At 45.8% G+C, this 17,817-nt stretch overlaps 1 long non-coding RNA gene across 5 annotated transcripts; it reads right to left on the bottom strand.

Annotated features, from left to right (window-relative positions):
* Positions 1-8,312: 8,312 nt before the first annotated feature.
* On the bottom strand, positions 8,313-12,965 carry LOC127342640 (uncharacterized). Of its 5 annotated transcripts, none has more exons than XR_007876794.2 (3): positions 11,982-12,940; positions 11,671-11,807; positions 8,313-11,579 (listed from the first exon to the last, which is right to left on the bottom strand). It is a non-coding gene; the product is annotated as an uncharacterized lncRNA (long non-coding RNA). The 5 variants fall into 5 exon arrangements; XR_011755567.1 differs by having other exon boundaries at positions 8,313-10,433; positions 10,982-11,579; positions 11,671-12,938; XR_007876793.2 differs by having other exon boundaries at positions 8,313-10,125; positions 10,203-11,579; positions 11,671-12,935.
* Positions 12,966-17,817: the final 4,852 nt, after the last annotated feature.

Genomic DNA, 17,817 nt, shown 5'->3' with positions numbered 1-17,817 from the left:
TATACCAATGCGCCGCTTTACCAGACAGCGATATAGAGAATAGTTTCTTCCTCACTTCATCCATAGCAATACCTGCACACTTGAATAAACCGCATAATTCATGTAAGAACAGTAAATGATCTCCAGGGTGGACAGTTCCATCCCCTGTATAACGGTTATCCACTACACGTTCAATAATTTTCATAGGTATTTTGTATGGTATTTCTTCCTCACCTGGCGCCTCATCCACTACCTTTGCAGTAGTAGTAGATTTTCCAAATAAAAACTCAAGAGAAGATCTTTCCAAAATGAATTATGGCAGCAGGCAGAAATAAAATCAGCACAAACAGTAGAAATTTCCCTTACCAATTCCACTTACCAATAGCGCTTCACACCCCGGCAACGGCGCCAGAAAATAGTCTTGATGACCCACAAGTATAGGGGGTGTATCGTAGTATCTTCGATAAGTAAGAATGTTGATCCCAACGAGGAGCAGAAGGTGTTGACAAGCAGTTTCGATGAAGGATTCACTGTAAATGCTCACAGACAAGTATTCAGGGGGGTTTGATGTAGCAGATGAATAAAGTACGAGTAAGTAAAGTGCGAGAGTAATAATTGCAGCGAGTGGCCCAATCCTTTTTAGCACAAAGGACAAGCCGGTTTGTTTACTTATAATGACCAAACGTTCTTGAGGACACACGGGATTTTAGTCTAGTGCTTTCGCTACATACGGCTAATTAATCTTCATTGTTTTGATAAGTGTTGTGTGGGTGAACCTATGCTAATGTACCGCCCTTCCTAGGACTAATACATACTTGTGATTATACCCCTTGTAAGCATCCGCAACTACAAGATAGTAATTAAGATAAATCTAACCACCGCCTTAAACTCTGAGATCCTGCTATCCCTCCTGCATCGATATACCAACGGGGGTTTAGGTTTCTGTCACTCCGGCAACCCCGCAATTGGCAAACGAGTACAAGATGCATTCCCCTAGGCCCATAAAGGTGAAGTGTCGTGTAGTCGACGTTCACACGACACCACTAGAAGAATAACACCACAATTTAAATATCATAACATTGAATATTACTCAACCATACTTCGCTACTAACATTTAGACTTCACCCATGTCCTCAAGAACTAAACGAACTACTCACGAGACATCATATGGAACATGATCAGAGGTGATATGATGATGAATAACAATCTGAACATAAACCTTGGTTCAACGGTTTCACTCAATAGCATCAATAACAAGTAGAAATCAACACCGGGAGAGTTTCCCCTATCAAATAATCAAGGTCAAACCCAAATTGTTACAACGGTGACGATGTGCAGCGGTGGAGACGGCGGTGATGATGATGGAGATGATGATGATGGTGATGGAGATGATGTCCAGCTCGATGGCGGTGACGATAGCGTCGATTTCCCCCTCCGGGAGGGAATTTCCCCGGCAGATCTCAGCCTGCCAGAGAGCTCTTTTCTCTCTGGTGTTCTCCGCCCCGCAGAGGCGGCTGTGACTCTTCGCGACTTATCCCCCGGAGCTTAGGTTTTCGGGACGAAGAAATACGCGAAGGAGAGGAGGCCAGAGGGGGCTGTGGGCCCCCTCCCCACATGGCGGCGCGGCCAGGGCAGGGCCTGCGCCGGCCTGTGAGGGGGGCCCATGGTGGCCCTCCTCGGCTCCTCCTTCTGGCTCTCGTCATCTTCTGGAAAAATAGGATTTTTCATATAACTTTCGTCAATTGTTGATCTTCCGAAATATTGCATTCTGACGGCGCTTTTTCCAGCAGAATCCCGACTCCGGTGCGCGATCTTCCAATAATCATGAATCATGCAAAATAGATGAAATAACATAAGTATCATCTCCAAATATGAAATATATCAATGAATAACAGCAAATTATGATATAAAATAGTGATGCAAATTGGACGTATCACTACATCAAAACCCCCTGAATACTTGTCTGTGAGCATTTACAGTGAATCCTTCATCGAAACTGCTTGTCAACACCTTCTGCTCCTCGTTGGGATCGACATTCTTACTTATCGAAGATACTACGATACACCCCCTATACTTGTGGGTCATCAAGACTATTTTCTGGCGCCGTTGCCTGGGAGTGAAGCGCTATTGGTAAGGGAAATTTCTACTGTTTGTGCTGATTTTATTTCTGCCTGCTGCTATAATTCATTATGGAGAGATCCTCTCTTGAGTTTTTATTTGGAAAATCTACTACTACTGCAAAGGTAGTGGATGAGGCGCCAGATGAAGAAGAAGTGGAGGAAGACTCGCGCGCATACCCGCGTGCTACCATCGCAAGCATCGAGGTGGTGGATAACCCTCTTAGTGCAAACAGGAGCGCAAGAATTCGCACCGGAGGAAGGGTCCCACGTCATTACCTAGCTCCAAAGACATCTTCTTCAGGCACTCACCACCCCTTCCGCAATCTAATTTACAATAGTCAAATTGAAAAGACTCCCAAGGCAGCATTGCCTAGCAATTGGGATATAGATCGTTCTAACACTGCAGGAAGGATGAAGCCTGAAGCTGAAGGGTGGGGAAATAACTCCAAGAATTGGGACTCGCCGTCGGACATACTTCTTAATCACGTCGAGCACAATTCGGAGATGATCCGCAACCTCATGTACAAGATTGATGAGCTTCAGGAGCTTGTTGAGAAGCTTGTCGAGAATTCATCATCACCACCGCCAAAGGAGTAATTCATCATCGATATTGGCATCCCCTTGGTTTGTTCCAAGCTTGGGGGAGTGCCGCGGTATCACATCATCACTACCTTTTACTTTTTACTGTCAAGTAGTGTCATATCATGAGTAGGGAAGTTATCATATAAGATGGGTTGCAGTGTGGAAGTATCTCTCCTTTAGTTGGTTGTCTATGTATCCCTTGGTGTGAGTTATCGTTATGAAATATTAATGAGAAGCCTTATCATTTACATATTGCACATCTTATTTTAGTTTGCAATCCTTATTATATGATTGATCTTGTTATTAGTATTGGTATCACTTTGGGAGCATTGAATAAATCTATTTGGTTTTGGCAAACTTAGCATTGGTCAATAGCAACAACACTTTGAGGTTTAAGTAGAAAAGAGAAATACATGTAGTTGTTTCATTGTCTTCCTTTATTCTTAGCTCATAGCTTATTATTCTAAAGTTAAAATTGTTTGTGCTTACAAGGAAGATGCATGATTGTTTCTATCACATGTATATTTGTTTGTTTCCCTCGACTCTTATGCTTGCTAATTAACCTTGCTAGCCAAAGACCTGTACTGAGAGGGAATACTTCTCGTGCATCCAAACCTCAACCCAAACCTATGCCATTTGTCCACCATAACTACCTACTACATGGTATTTCCTGCCATTCCAAGTAAATACTTCGTGTGCTACCTTTAAACAATTCAAAATTTACTATCTCTTATTTGTGTCATTGTTTTATAGCTCATGAGGAAGTATGTGGTGTTTTATCTTTCAATCTTGTTGGGCAACTTTCACCAATGGACTAGTGGCTTCATCCGCTTATCCAATAATTTTGCAAAAAGAGCTGGCAATGGGATTCCCAGTCCCAAATTAATTAACCTAAATAGACACTCCTCCATGGTATGTGATTGTTGGACGGCACCCGAAGGATTCGGTTAGCCATGGCTTGAGAAAGCAAAGGTGGGGAGGAGTGTCATCATAATAAAACTAAAATAAAATGGGCACTCCTTCATGGTATGAGATTGTTGGCAGGCACCCGAGGATTCGGTTAGCCATGGTTTGTGAAAGCAAAGGTTGGAAGGAGTGCCAACCCAAAATAAAACTTTATGGGAGCCGCTCTTCGAGAGTTTGTCTGGCAAGGGGGTTAGAGTACCTGCTACCAGTCGTTGACAACGACAAACACCTCTCAAAATGTTACTTTCATTCTCTTTATATGATTTCAAAACTGAAAAAGCTCTAGCACATGATTTAATCCCTGCTTCCCTCTGCGAAGGGCCTGTCTTTTACTTTATGTTGAGTCAGTAAACCTATTTCCCTCCATCTTAAGCAAGCATTTGAGTTGTTGTGATCAAACTATTATATTGTGATTTACTTCATCATGTCTTTTACTTTTCCTTGTTTAGTACAAGTTTTATCCGAATGAATATAGCTTTGAAAGTTATCAATGATCATGAGGAGATTATTATGATTGAGTATGCAAGTTGTGCCATATAAATTTTAACATGAGAGCACTGCTCGATAGATAAGTATAACCTGTTAATTGTTCTCTGACCAAGAACGAAGTTTGCCATCACCAACTATGATTTCTTATGCACCTTTATTTGTGATTACCCTATACTTGTTTCAAGTTCGATTATATGAGGAAGTTGTTTACTAGAATGTCTTGTGTGAATGAGTATGATGCTTCTTGTCCGTATTTTATTTATCGACTCTTCACTCCATAAACATGTGGTCCTGTTTACCGAGTTCAGTTTCGCTTGGGGACAAGCGAAGTCTAAGCTTGGGGGGAGTTGATACGTCCAATTTGCATCACTATTTTATATCATAATTTGCCGTTATTCATTGATATATTTCATATTTGGAGATGATACTTATGTTATTTCATCTATTTTGCATGATTCATGATTATTGGAGGATCGCGCACCGGAGTCAGGATTCTGCTGGAAAAAGCGCCGTCAGAATGCAATATTTCGGAAGATCAACAATTGACGAAAGTTATATGAAAAATCCTATTTTTCCAGAAGATGACGAGAGCCAGAAGGAGGAGCCGAGGAGGGCCACCATGGGCCCCCCTCACAGGCCGACGCGGGCCCTGCCCTGGCCGCGCCGCCTTGTGGGGAGGGGGCCCACAGCCCCCTCTGGCCTCCTATCCTTCGCGTATTTCTTCGTCCCGAAAACCTAAGCTCCAGGAAATAAGTCGCGAAGAGACACAGCCGCCTCTGCGGGGCCGAGAACACAAGAGAGAAAAGAGCTCTCCGGCAGGCTGAGATCTGCCGGGGAAATTCCCTCCCGGAGGGGGAAATCGACGCCATCGTCACCGCCATCGAGCTGGACATCATCTCCATCACCATCACCATCATCTCCATCATCATCACCGCCGTCTCCACCGCTGCACATCGTCACCGCTGTAACAATTTGGGTCTGATCTTGATTGTTTGATAGGGGAAACTCTCCCGGTGTTGATTTCTACTTGTTATTGATGCTATTGAGTGAAACCGTTGAACCAAGGTTTATGTTCAGATTGTTATTCATCATCATATCACCTCTGATCATGTTCCATATGATGTCTCGTGAGTAGTTCGTTTAGTTCTTGAGGACATGGGTGAAGTCTAAATGTTAGTAGTGAAGTATGGTTGAGTAATATTCAATGTTATGATATTTAAGTTGTGGTGTTATTCTTCTAGTGGTGTCGTGTGAACGTCGACTACACGACACTTCACCTTTATGGGCCTAGGGGAATGCATCTTGTACTCGTTTGCCAATTGCGGGGTTGCCGGAGTGACAGAAACCAAAACCCCCGTTGGTATATCGATGCAGGAGGGATAGCAGGATCTCAGAGTTTAAGGCTGTGGTTAGATTTATCTTAATTACTTTCTTGTAGTTGCGGATGCTTGCAAGGGGTATAATCACAAGTATGTATTAGTCCTAGGAAGGGCGGTACATTAGCATAGGTTCACCCACACAACACTTATCAAAACAATGAAGATTAATTAGCCGTATGTAGCGAAAGCACTAGACTAAAATCCCGTGTGTCCTCGAGAACGTTTGGTCATTATAAGTAAACAAACCGGCTTGTCCTTTGTGCTAAAAAGGATTGGGCCACTCGCTGCAATTATTACTCTCGCACTTTACTTACTCGTACTTTATTCATCTGCTACATCAAAACCCCCTGAATACTTGTCTGTGAGCATTTACAGTGAATCCTTCATCAAAACTGCTTGTCAACACCTTCTGCTCCTCGTTGGGATCGACATTCTTACTTATCGAAGATACTACGATACACCCCCTATACTTGTGGGTCATCACGGAGCTCGGGGGCGTGGCGTCGAAGAGCGTGAGCGCCGCGGCGAGGTCCCCGCAGCGCGCGTAGGCGGTGAGGAGCGTGTTGGCAACGGTCGGGGTGGGACGGTGGAGGAGGTTCCGGCATAGGGACGTCGTGTGGAGTGCGCGCGCGGCGCGGGCGTCTCAGAGCGCCGCCGCGGACTTGATGGCTGGAGGGAGCGCGAAGTGGTCGATGGAGGCGGAGGTTGCGAGAGAGGAGAGTGCGCGGAGGTGGCGGCGTTGAAACTCCTGGCGCAGGCCGTCGGCGAGTCCGACCGGCGCGAGATGGTGGCGAGAAGTAGGGCGACGAGGAGGCAGCTCTCTGGGGCGGCTACGTCGGCTACGTCGCCGGAGCAGGGGCGGCGCGCGAGCCTCTCGTCGGTGGGGGAGGAGCAGGATGGGAACAGAGGAGAGGAGAAGATGGGGATTGGAATTTCACGCCGTTTGCTCGCCGTGAGCATCGAATAGCGGAGAGCGAATCTAAAAGCAAATCCAACGGTGTCTAGGGGGTGCTCACGTATCCCCCTGATCACCAAATCCACTCTCCAACTATGAACTAGGGTTTATCTTAAACGTGATCTAAAGCAGCTAGGGGGCGTCCTGGGCACTTATATAGGCGTCCGGGACGACTTCTGGTCGAAAAGATACAAGAATAACCGACCCAGATTAGATCTGGTCGAGACAGATTCGGACAGGGCCGGTCTGGAATCCGGTTGACCGGGCCTGGGACCGGGCTGGCCGGTCTAAACCGGGCGACAGACTGGGCGGCAACCGGAAGTGTCGCAGAACTTCGTCCGGTTGGCGCCAGTATGACGCCCGGTTGGCGCCGGGTGAATCCGGTCTGCCGCCCAGTTGAACCGGGCCAGGGCCCGGACACGTCGGCGTGGCGGCCGGTCTGACCGGGTGCTGGGCCGGCCTGGACTTCTTCTTCTCCTCTCGCGCATGCCTCCCGCTCCTCCCTCGCGCATCCATGAGATATCTTCATGTCCAACTCCATGTCCAGCTTCGCGTCCTTCTTCACGTCCAACTGTTCCTCTCCTCCTCGTGTGATGCTTGTCTCCTCTTCATACCTGATGATACATAAGTAACAAGACTTAGGCAATATAAAGTTCTCATCAATCAAGGTATCGTTTAGGAACAAGTTCACCTGTTGTTTAAGTAGCTTCGCACGAGCCCTTGTAATAGGTCCAATCCGAACTTCATCGGACTTGAGCTTCACAGCAGGTTCATCTTCATTTGGCAATGACGGAGGTAGTGGTGTAGTAGGGATGTCCTCATCACTCTCTCTTTAGTTTTTCTCTTTGCGTGGTTCCCCGAAGAACTGCGCGGGGAGAGAGACAACCCCGTCCAACACGCGGGAACGCTGTTAGGATCCGGATCCAGAAGATCTATTTTCGCAACTTCGCTGGATCGAAGTCTGGAGCATCGTTAAGCACCGTACGTGTGCGAAACTACGAGGTGCTTCCACCTGCGGCACTTGACATCGTGTGAGAGGACTTCATCCCGACCCTGAGGTCAACAACGAGTACGAGTACATCATCCATGTTCTAGCGGAACGTTAACCGCTTTCGGTATATAAGGGTATGTCACTGAAAATATTTTCCGTTACAGCATTACTCTTAGATAGATCTAGGCAATCGAGATAAGCTAGTTAGAATTTTTTGTTTTCTGGTACAAATCCCTACAGTGGTATCAGAGCCAATCTAATGTAGTTATGCTTGTACAGTTAGAACACATGCATAGCATGTGGGCATCGATTCTATAATTATTATCCTCTCATTGTACCATTTATTGTGAGAATAATCGTTGACTAGAGTTTTTTTTTCTTCCCTTTTATAATTTATTTACGTTAGGCATGATACCTAATTGGGTATACTCTATCTTTAAATAAAATGAAAGATTGGTATGTTTAGATAAAATTTAAAATGAACAAGAAGTTTTGTACGCATGTTACACTCATGATGGCTTCTCCTGTATGTCTTTGCGGTGGCGAGTCCGCAACAAGGGTAGTGTAAACTAGATGAATATGCGCGCTTCGCTGCGCCGCCTACATTTGTTATGACATAGCCTACATTTATTATGACATAGCATGTATTTCAAGTTTTTCATCTATGCGGCTGCCATGTATACCATGTGTTTAGGTTTTTAGACATTTTTTTGTTAACGTCACACATAGATCTAAATTGTTAGGCCGTCTCTCAGCTAGCCCACATACAATTTAAACGAATTACAACAATATTAGTTGAATCAGAAACCTTCAGAAACACCAACAATTTGGCATAAATAAATAGGAAAACATGGATATGGGAAATATCATATGGCCTTATATCTCGATTAAGTTCAGACAGGCATTGATCAATACAGAATTGAAACATACATTATTTGATCAATGTAGAGGTCAACCTTTCGATCACTAAGCATAGAAATTAATACAAATCTAAATTATACATTGCTTAAGTTGGATAACAAAGCAAGGGCATTATACTATATATCACATGAAACGACACATTATAGAAAGTTTGTACGTAACACAGGAAAGCGATGGCACTACCATGTAACTTTTAGAACCTTTGGTTGTGTCATACATCAAGACACAATACAAAGATCTTCACCAATATTAGCCACAGTTCTTCAATAAGCAAGAACAACAGTTGGATGATGTGGTGCCTTTCGATCTCTTGGAAGGATCATACACTTCAAGTTTTGGAGTGATCGCTCAACTGACACTTCCATGATTGTTCAGAGATATGGTTTGTGTCCTCTCAGGAGTTTCCTACATCAAAGGTTGGTTTCTAGCCAGAAGCAAAACTGGAAAACAGGCGCATGCAGAACATAAATGGTAGTCTGCACCAAAATAATTGGAGGAGTACATAGCACCAAGCTCTGGGTATATCATCAGCACCAAAATAGTTTCTTCTGTAACACCACGCAATACATGTCTTCTTCCAGCTGCAGAAATACAAACAGAACAGCATAAGCGTTGGGGAAAACATGCCTACTTACTGGAACACAATATACCACTATCCCAACAAACATGATTATCCATACCATTGTTAATTTCCCATTAACAAATCACTTAATAGTACACCATAGCAACCCATTATGTAGAAAGCTACCGATACTTACCTCAGATAGCTCAAGTCTGGACACTCTCATAGTATACATGGATATCCAATCAAATCCTTGGATAAAAATACAGCGTAAGTCATATTAGTTGTTCTACTATGCATAACAGAACATAGAAAAAAACATCAATATATTATCAAATAAGAAATAATTTTGGTAATTTTTTTATTTCAACTGACCCCTTATGTTTTACTAATTTCTCAAATTTTTATTGTTCACAAGAAATCTAATCAAATCATTTTGTCTCCAATGCAAGCCACACAAGAATAGCAACACTATGTGTCCAGCTCAAGAATACTAAGACATGTCAAGCAAGCACCGGTAATGCACTAAGCACAACTTTCATCAAAGTAATGAAGGGGCTAATATAAGGAACATGTTGAGTTAATAGGCATAAATTGGAATGACGCATGTAACATAAATAACATTGCATCCATAGAGTGAGTTTGTATATTATGTTGTCCTACAGGTTGCATGTATATGTAGCCAACACGGTCCAATGCTAAATCTTGACAGGAATCAATCCATGTATAATGTATTGTCTATTTTATGATGTAACTCAATCAAATGATCAAGAATTAGTCGTCAAGGAATGATAACTGGAATTAAATAGCATGTGATCAATGTTAATTAGGCGAATTGAAACACCCAAACATAGTACAAAAAAAGGTTCTTGGCGTGGGACACCAGAGAGGGCGATGCCTTCAACCTTGAACCAATCATGGTGGTCTCGATGGTTAGGCGGGATGGGGCGTGGATACAAAAATGAGCAGAGATAGCAACACAAACATGCGACCAGAATAGATGATGGAGCAGCTACCATGGTCGCCTGAGTTTGAGGGTGTGCAAGGGCGCCGAGCAAGCTATAGGTTGACACCGGTGCGAGCTCTAGGCACCGCTGACTTCGCCCTTTGCTCGCCTCTTCACGATACCACATGCTTTGGCTGAGAGCTCGCCACCATCTACCATGGGCACGCGGTAGTGCCTGCATCCGTCCGGCAGCCAAGGTGAGTGGTCTTGCCACATAAGGATATGGGCAGCGCATTCAAGATGAAAACTGACATGTTAGTCGATAGTCTGTGCCACGTATGCACTGCGGCCAGGGGAATTAATAGGCACCGGGGCTGTTCGTGACAATCGGATGCTCGCGTTCGCGACTGTCCGTGCGGGCCTGGTGATGAATCCTCCTAAATGCTTCACACGTGGGTTGTGGTAGCAGTCGCTGCCGTAAAATCCCGCAACTTGCGAACATATAATTTGGCTTATTATGCATCACCATCCCGCTATCGTCTTCTAAACAAAAATCACTAAGAATGAGAATATAAAGGTAAATCACTTATCTAAAACTCACATGAACTTCATAATTGCACATGGTACTATAATGAAGGCCACCGTGACAACAACCTCAGGTCTAGGGCTAGCTTAATTTTGCACTCGACGTTGGTGTTTACCTAGTTCAACTACTTCACATGTATAATTGCTGGCACATTAATTGTCGTTATAATTTAGAACAACCTAAAATTTATTATGAGCTATTCCAACAGAAAGTTGCCTAATTGCAACCTAAAACCAGTGGTATGTTCGAATGCATTGTTCTATGTCTGCAGATAGTACAGTTTGTACATTGAGTATCCAAAACTTAATTTATTTGGTCCACTAAACAAACACTAATGATAATTCACAGAAGCACAAATAACTGACACTAATGCTTACATTAGAACTTATCTTCGCTACTCAAGAAAGCAATGCAAAGGTGTGGTGTGAATTTCTCAGGTATATAGACATAAATAATCAGCACAAATAATAGAAGGATAGTTTAAATAGATTACATAGGAGCTTACATGTATTTAGATATCAGAAACGATATACTGTGAATTTCACCCAGCACAAGTGCATGTAGATACCCTGGTAATCTCCAGCAACATATGCAACATTGTTGGCATGCGTAAGGTGTGTTTTTTTCAAGATCTGAAATTAGTTGATGGCAAGTGGACATAATAATAATTGGATGCTATATGATTGGCCTGCTTCGAGAGCTTTTGAACATATGAGAATTAAGGGACGTACATTACAGATCTGTTATAAACTGGGGGTGCTAATCTTTTTTTGCAAACATGGGACTACCAAAAAAATGTTAACCCGGAAATATAAAAATATTTGTTCAGAGAAACAAACCCAAAATTATAGCTGCAGATGAATCCAATACCGGGACAAATTTGAAACAAATCTCCTGTTCCACATGAGTATTTCAAACAGAGGAAAACCTTAAAATGTGTGCTCGGAGAGGCCGCTGCAGACAACGCACGCGGTGCCGACAACAGAGGGAGAAGAGCATTGTCCGACTCAACATGATCAATCTGTAGCAGTTGTTTGGGATATGGTATTCAGAGACCCATAAAACCGAATGATCAGACCAATTGCTTACATCCCAGATTAGCACTACAAACAGGTATACATAGATGTAAGAAAAATAAAGAGAATAGGAAGCGCAACATATGTAAGCAAAATTAGGAGAATAGGAATCGTTCACCTGCAGCTATGAGCCCCATGAGGCCATAACGTCAGGGGCAGTGGCTACCAAGCCGCTCGCACTTGTAGCGCGGCTCCTGCAGCCAAACGCTGAAACCACAGAAGTCCCCTTGACATCGACGATGGAGGAAGGCAGCACTTCAACCCAGATTAAGATTAGCAATACAAACAGGAACAGTTGTATGAGCTAATGTCAACTCGGACATCATAAATTAAAAATAAGATCACTTTGCAGTTCTGCACTTGCACGGTCTAATGCCTGAAGCCATGTACATATCAATTGAGGAAAATCAGGTGCGAGCATGCACTCACTGCTGTTGCCACCGTACGACTGCGCCCCTGTGCCTGCCGGAATACGCTGCGCCGCCGTGAACCCCTGAGTCTAGAGGTGGCTCAAAGGGGCGGGGGCGAGCTGCCGGCACCTAGACTGCGGGAATCAAACAAACGGACCAGCAGGTTGCGTGTCTTTGTCCGTGAGGCACGTCGATCCTCCGCAGGAGACACCCTCCGTCTAAAAATCGAATTAACCCCATCTTCGTCGGCCATGGCACCCCTCGGCGAGTGGAAGAGAGTTGTCTGTGGGAGGAGGCAGCCTGATGGCTCAGTCCACGCCTCCATCGATCTACAGGAACCGCAAATCGTTGGGGAGCGACCTAGAGTCGGGACGCGACCTGGTCGCGGGAGGAGGCGTGTTGGCGGCGGGACTGTGGCCGGGAGACTTCGTTTGAGATTTGGCGGCGGCCTGCGGGCGGGTGTGTGGCAGCGGACGGTGGCGGCCAAACCCTAGGTAGCGATGAGCCTGTGAATACAGGCGACGCGAGACGCCGCACAGAGTTGGCGTAGAGATGCCGGCGGTAGAAGGCCGAAGCGGAGGCAGCAATACAGATCGGGCCGGGAACCTCGGGTGGTGGCCTCACATCCCTCCTCCCGCGCCATCTGAAGGAGAAGAAGAGCTGTTGGAGGAGAGGTCCGAGACCGCCACTGCCGGAGAAGACGAAGAGCGCCGCCGCCTCCGCCGCGCCGCTACGAACACCTCCATTCCCCCGCGACCTCCACCGGCCGGACCACCAGCCACCACCACCCGCGTCCGCCTTGCCCTCCCCAAAGCTCCACCTCCGCCGCGGAGAGCCACAGCGTCGCCCGCTCCGGCGAGGTGGACGGCGATGCTCCGGCTACAGCCCTCTCTCTCTCTCTCAATTGCGGTGCCTGGCAAAACACGGATGGGATCAGGGCAAAATAAGATTGTACGCGGAAAGAAAAGAAGATGTTGTTCGGTGGCGGGCCCCACACAGCTATACCCACCGTCAAACCTCTGAGAAGCCAGGGATTACAACGGCCTTAATCTATTTTAGAATTTTGGTTTGGTCAATGATTCTCATATTTCGTTATTTTGGCCATGTGAATGCTTCCCTGACAGTAAGTTAAATTAATTAGTAGTTAGTAACCTCATTATACATGGGCAAACCTAGGGCCGGGTTGGGCCTGAAAAAGCTCGAAGCTAAAAACCTAGGCCCGAACCCGGCCCGACCGTAGGGCCTAGAAATTATGCTTGAGCCAGCCCGAAGCCCGAAAAGTCTAGCTCACCCCGACTATAGCCTAAACCGTGTATTTTGTGCACCTAACACACTGAAGGGTTCATCGAGACTAAAGATAATTTTGGATTCATCGGAAATAGAGAGAGATCTAGAAAGGGTTCCGAAAGTATCCAAAAGATGTTCGGAGTGGTTCGGGAGGTGTCTCAGTTCATTGTCAATTAAATAATATGTTAATCAAATGAATTGATACAATAAAATATCATTTATTTTATTAAAAAGGCTCCATGCACCTCAAAAGGGGGTCGGCTGGCGCACCACCACTCCCTCCCCTTTTGTCCCACCTTGCCAATCCTAGACACCTAGTCCCCCTTGCTCCTATATATAAGTGGAGGGAGCAAAATACACAATAAAATAGAGAAATCTCTCTCTATAGTTTTTCTCTCTATGTGGTTCCCCGAAGAACTGCTAAATATCCAAGGATGTCGCCTAGAGGGGGTGAATAGGCTTATAAAACTTCTACTTGAGGGCTTAACAAGTGCGGAATAAAAGTATGTTTTACGTGTCAAGCACAAAGCCTACAAACTAGGGTTTGTCTATGTGCACCAACAACCTACGCTAAGCAAGACAAGTAACAAGGTGATAGAAAACTATATATAGAACATCAAGCACGAAGGCTATCATAATGTAAAATGCATAGGTAAAGGAGCTTGAGATGAGAAGTAACCGAAGCACGAGGAGACAACGATGTATCTCGAATTTCACAGCCCTGCGGGTGCTACTCTCCGTTGGAGCGGTGTGGAGGCACAAGTGACATAGTGATACGGGGTGGCCTTCGGACACCACCGCCTCAAGACCGACAAGCCCTCCTCGTGGTCCAATGACACGAGCTCGAGCCCAAGCCCTACGCCAAGAGGTGAATTCGCTCCTCTCCACGTACTCCTTTGACACCCCTTTGGATGGCTTGCTACTTCATGCCAATACCCTATGTTCAATCAGGTACATCGACCAAGAAGCGAGCCATGAAGACCAAGCCAATGGAGAGAGAGCTGGAAATGACGAAGATGGAGCTACAGCTGCCAGGCCGGAACTTCCGCCCTCCAGGACCGGAACTTCCGCCCAGATGCCCTCCAGATGCTCTCCAGATGCCTTCCAGCTCCCAGCAACATGGATCAGGCCGGAACTTCCGCCCCGAGGGACCGGAACTTCCGCCCAAGTTCCGCCCAAGTTCCGAAAGTCGGCGAAAACCTTACTGGATGTTACTGCGGGACAATGGCGCAATTCCGGAACAAGGCCGGAACTTGGCCGGAACTTCCGCCCCGACCGGAACTTCCGCCTCCAGGCCCGGAACTTCCGCCCCTGACCGGAACTTCCGCCCAAGTTGACCGGAACTTCCGCCCCATCGAACTTCAGCACAACAACACTTTTAGTTGTAACTTATCCCTTCGCCCCACCTACTATAAATAGCCTAGTTGGCTCAGATCTGAGATTAGACTTGATGTGAAATTAAACCTGAGCTTAGCTCACCCTTGTGGGAACCCTACCTAGATCTTTGATCTTGTACCCACCCGGGCTCCTTATCGACTTGTCAAGATCTCTTTGGTGACTTCTACCGTTTGTTTGATCTTTTGCTTGCACTTCTACCTATTTGGTCTTTTGCTTGCACTTCTATCAACCTTCCGGTCTTTTCACCCTTCTAGATCTTGCGAGCTTCGATTTATCGATCTCTTTGCGGGACTTCTACCGGAAGGTCTTTTCTCGCAACCTCTATCGAGTAGGTGTATCGGGCCTACGAGGGAAAACCGGTTTGTGTGCGTGTGTGTGTTGTATCCCCACGATTCCCCCTCGCGTTCTTCGTGTTCATCGCGTTCATCCACCTACCCCCACGAGTTCCACCCAAATCCGTGAAGATCGGGCACATCCTTGGACTTAGTCCACATCATATGGTATCAGCAGCTCTTTGGTTGCCACGGATTTGACCCCCACATACCCCAATTCCACCAATTTCGCCCAAAAAAATTTCCAAATTTTTTTCCCAAAAAATAGCCCGGCCTTGGATCGATCTCTCGATTTGTTGAGTTATTTGTGGTTTTGCTCCAATAGAAACTTGTCTTTGGTGTTGATCTGCAATTCGCCCACCTTCCCACAGCTTTTAGTGCCAAATTTTCCGCGAATTCGAAGGATTTCGGCCCGGATTTCCGCCCAAATCGACGAACAGCCCGCAGATCTGATTGCGACCGGAAGTTCCGCCCGGAAGGACCGGAAGTTCCGCCCCCGGACCGGAAGTTCCGCCCCTCAGGACCGGAAGTTCCGCCTGGCCGAAATTTTGACAGCAACCTTCGTTTTTCGTTTTGGTACTAACCCCCTTGTGTTTGGACTTCGGTTTGAGTGCCATTTCAGCTACCACAAAGCTTCCGCAACATCGACAACGACGACGGCACCCCGAGGATCCAAGCGGTTCACTTGACACCTCCACCATAGCAAGTTCAAGATCGTCGGCCACCATCATCAAGTGGTATAACTTGCTCCTAACTTGTAGCCCTAGCCTCTTTTGCGTACCTTTCCTATCGAGAGTGGCTTTCTAGTGTTGCGAAGCATTGCGCAAGCGTCCCGACCGTGAGGGTGTGCGTGTGTTGAGCAAAGCTTCAAAGCAAGCTCGTGTGAAAAGATAAGCAAAAGAAGTGTGACATACTTACATAGATAGTAGTATCCTTACATAGTGAGAAAAAGAAAAATACAAAAAGAAAAAGAAAAGTGTGTGAGTGACACCTATACACAAAAGAGTCCAAAGCTTTTAAGCAAAAGAGAGAAAAGAGAAGAGAGGCGTCTTGCGCAAATCTTGTTGCTTCTCAATTTTGCAACCAAGCCACGGTCTCTCTTGTGTTGGCGTGACACCGAGCTAGTAGTCTTCGTTAGGACCATTTTGTTCTTGCTCATTTTCCAAGTCGCGCTAACCCCATTTTGTCCCACGCGTGTGTTCCTCCTTGTGTATGCCTTTTGTGATCACCGCCTTTGACTTGTGACTTTTGGATCTTACCCACTTTTGACAATAGACTTCTCGTTTGGTTCTTCCATTTGGCTTTCCACATCCATACCTAACACCATATAGAGTTTTTATTTTTGTGTGTGTGCATACATATCAGTTTCCCTCCGTCTTGAAACACCTTTTCGATTTTGGTTTGCAAGTTTTGACATTCTTGGTAGTCTTTCCTAACCACCCACCACATAGTTCTTGTTTTAGTTGTAACCATGTCTAGTGGAGAAGGGAACCAACTACCGATGACACGGCACCAACATTGGATAGCTACTCAAGCCGTCCACGCCAAGCTAAATCAATTTGAAGCCATGCACATGGATACCAATGTCCGCTATGAAGAACGAGCTCAAGTGCAAAGGAATGACCTAAACAATCAAGTGCAAGACCTCAATGAGAAGATTGAAACTCAAGGCAATGAGTTGAAGGCCACACTTGCCATACAAGGTCAAGAGACAAGGGAAATGAAGACGGCGTTGGACAATATCCTCCACACACTCAACCGTCAAGAAGAGAGAAGACACCACTCAAGGTCTTCACGCTCTCATAGCTCAAGGTCAAGAGCTCCTACACCATCTCGCCATGATTCTAATGAAGACCCACGCCACCATAATGTGGATGTCCAAGTGCTTCACCAACAAGCTCAAGAAGCGGAGCAAGCTCGACTTCGACTTGTTCAAGAGCGTCAACGCCTTGAAGAAGAGCGCCTTCACCAAGAGAATCTCAATGCTCAATTCCAACAAGAGCAAGAACGCCTTCACCATGATCAAGAGCTAGTTCGAGCAAGGGAACAAGAGCGCCTCCGCAATGAACAACAAGCACTTGAAGAACAAGAGCGGCAACGACAAGCACAAGAAGCTCAAGCTAGAAGACAACGCCTTCATGAAGAGGAACAAAGGCAAGCGCGCCAAGAGCGCCAAATCATCAATGTTGTTCATCCTCAACGCCCTCAAGGTCAAGATAATCGCCGCCATCATGATGATCGCCCTCATGCTAGAAGACCTCCTCCAAGGGCACGAAATGAAGAATCAAGTCATCACCAAGCATCAAGTGAAGAAAGTGTGATGCCTCGACGACACCACAACAATGATGATCAAGATGAAGGTCATGGAAGACCACCTCCTCGTCAACAACATAGCAACAACAATAGAGATGCTCAAGGTCCACAACATCCACCTCAACAACGTCAAGATATTGGTGAAGAAAGACCACCTCCTAGGCGCAATGACCGCAATGAAGAGGAAATCTTTGGGAAGCTCAAGTTCACCATGCCCAAATTCCACGGAGAAGAAGACCCCGATGCATACCTCTCTTGGGTTCTCAAGGTTGACAAGATATTCCGCATACACAACTTCTCCGAAGCAAAGAAAGTGGCCATGGCATCACTAGAGTTTGAAGGGTATGCAAATGTTTGGTGGGAAGAAGTGAACAAGAAGCGTGACAAGGAAGATCTAGACCCCATTGCTACATGGGAAGAGATGCAAGAAGTCATGCACAAACGCTTTGTGCCCAACCATCACAAACGCGACCTCTTCAACAAGCTTACCCAACTCAAGCAAAGCTACAAGTCCGTTGAGGAGTA

Source organism: Lolium perenne, chromosome 3 (genome assembly GCF_019359855.2).
Source record: "Lolium perenne isolate Kyuss_39 chromosome 3, Kyuss_2.0, whole genome shotgun sequence".
Lineage (NCBI taxonomy): Eukaryota > Viridiplantae > Streptophyta > Magnoliopsida > Poales > Poaceae > Lolium > Lolium perenne.
This window is presented reverse-complemented; position numbering and strand designations above follow the sequence as displayed.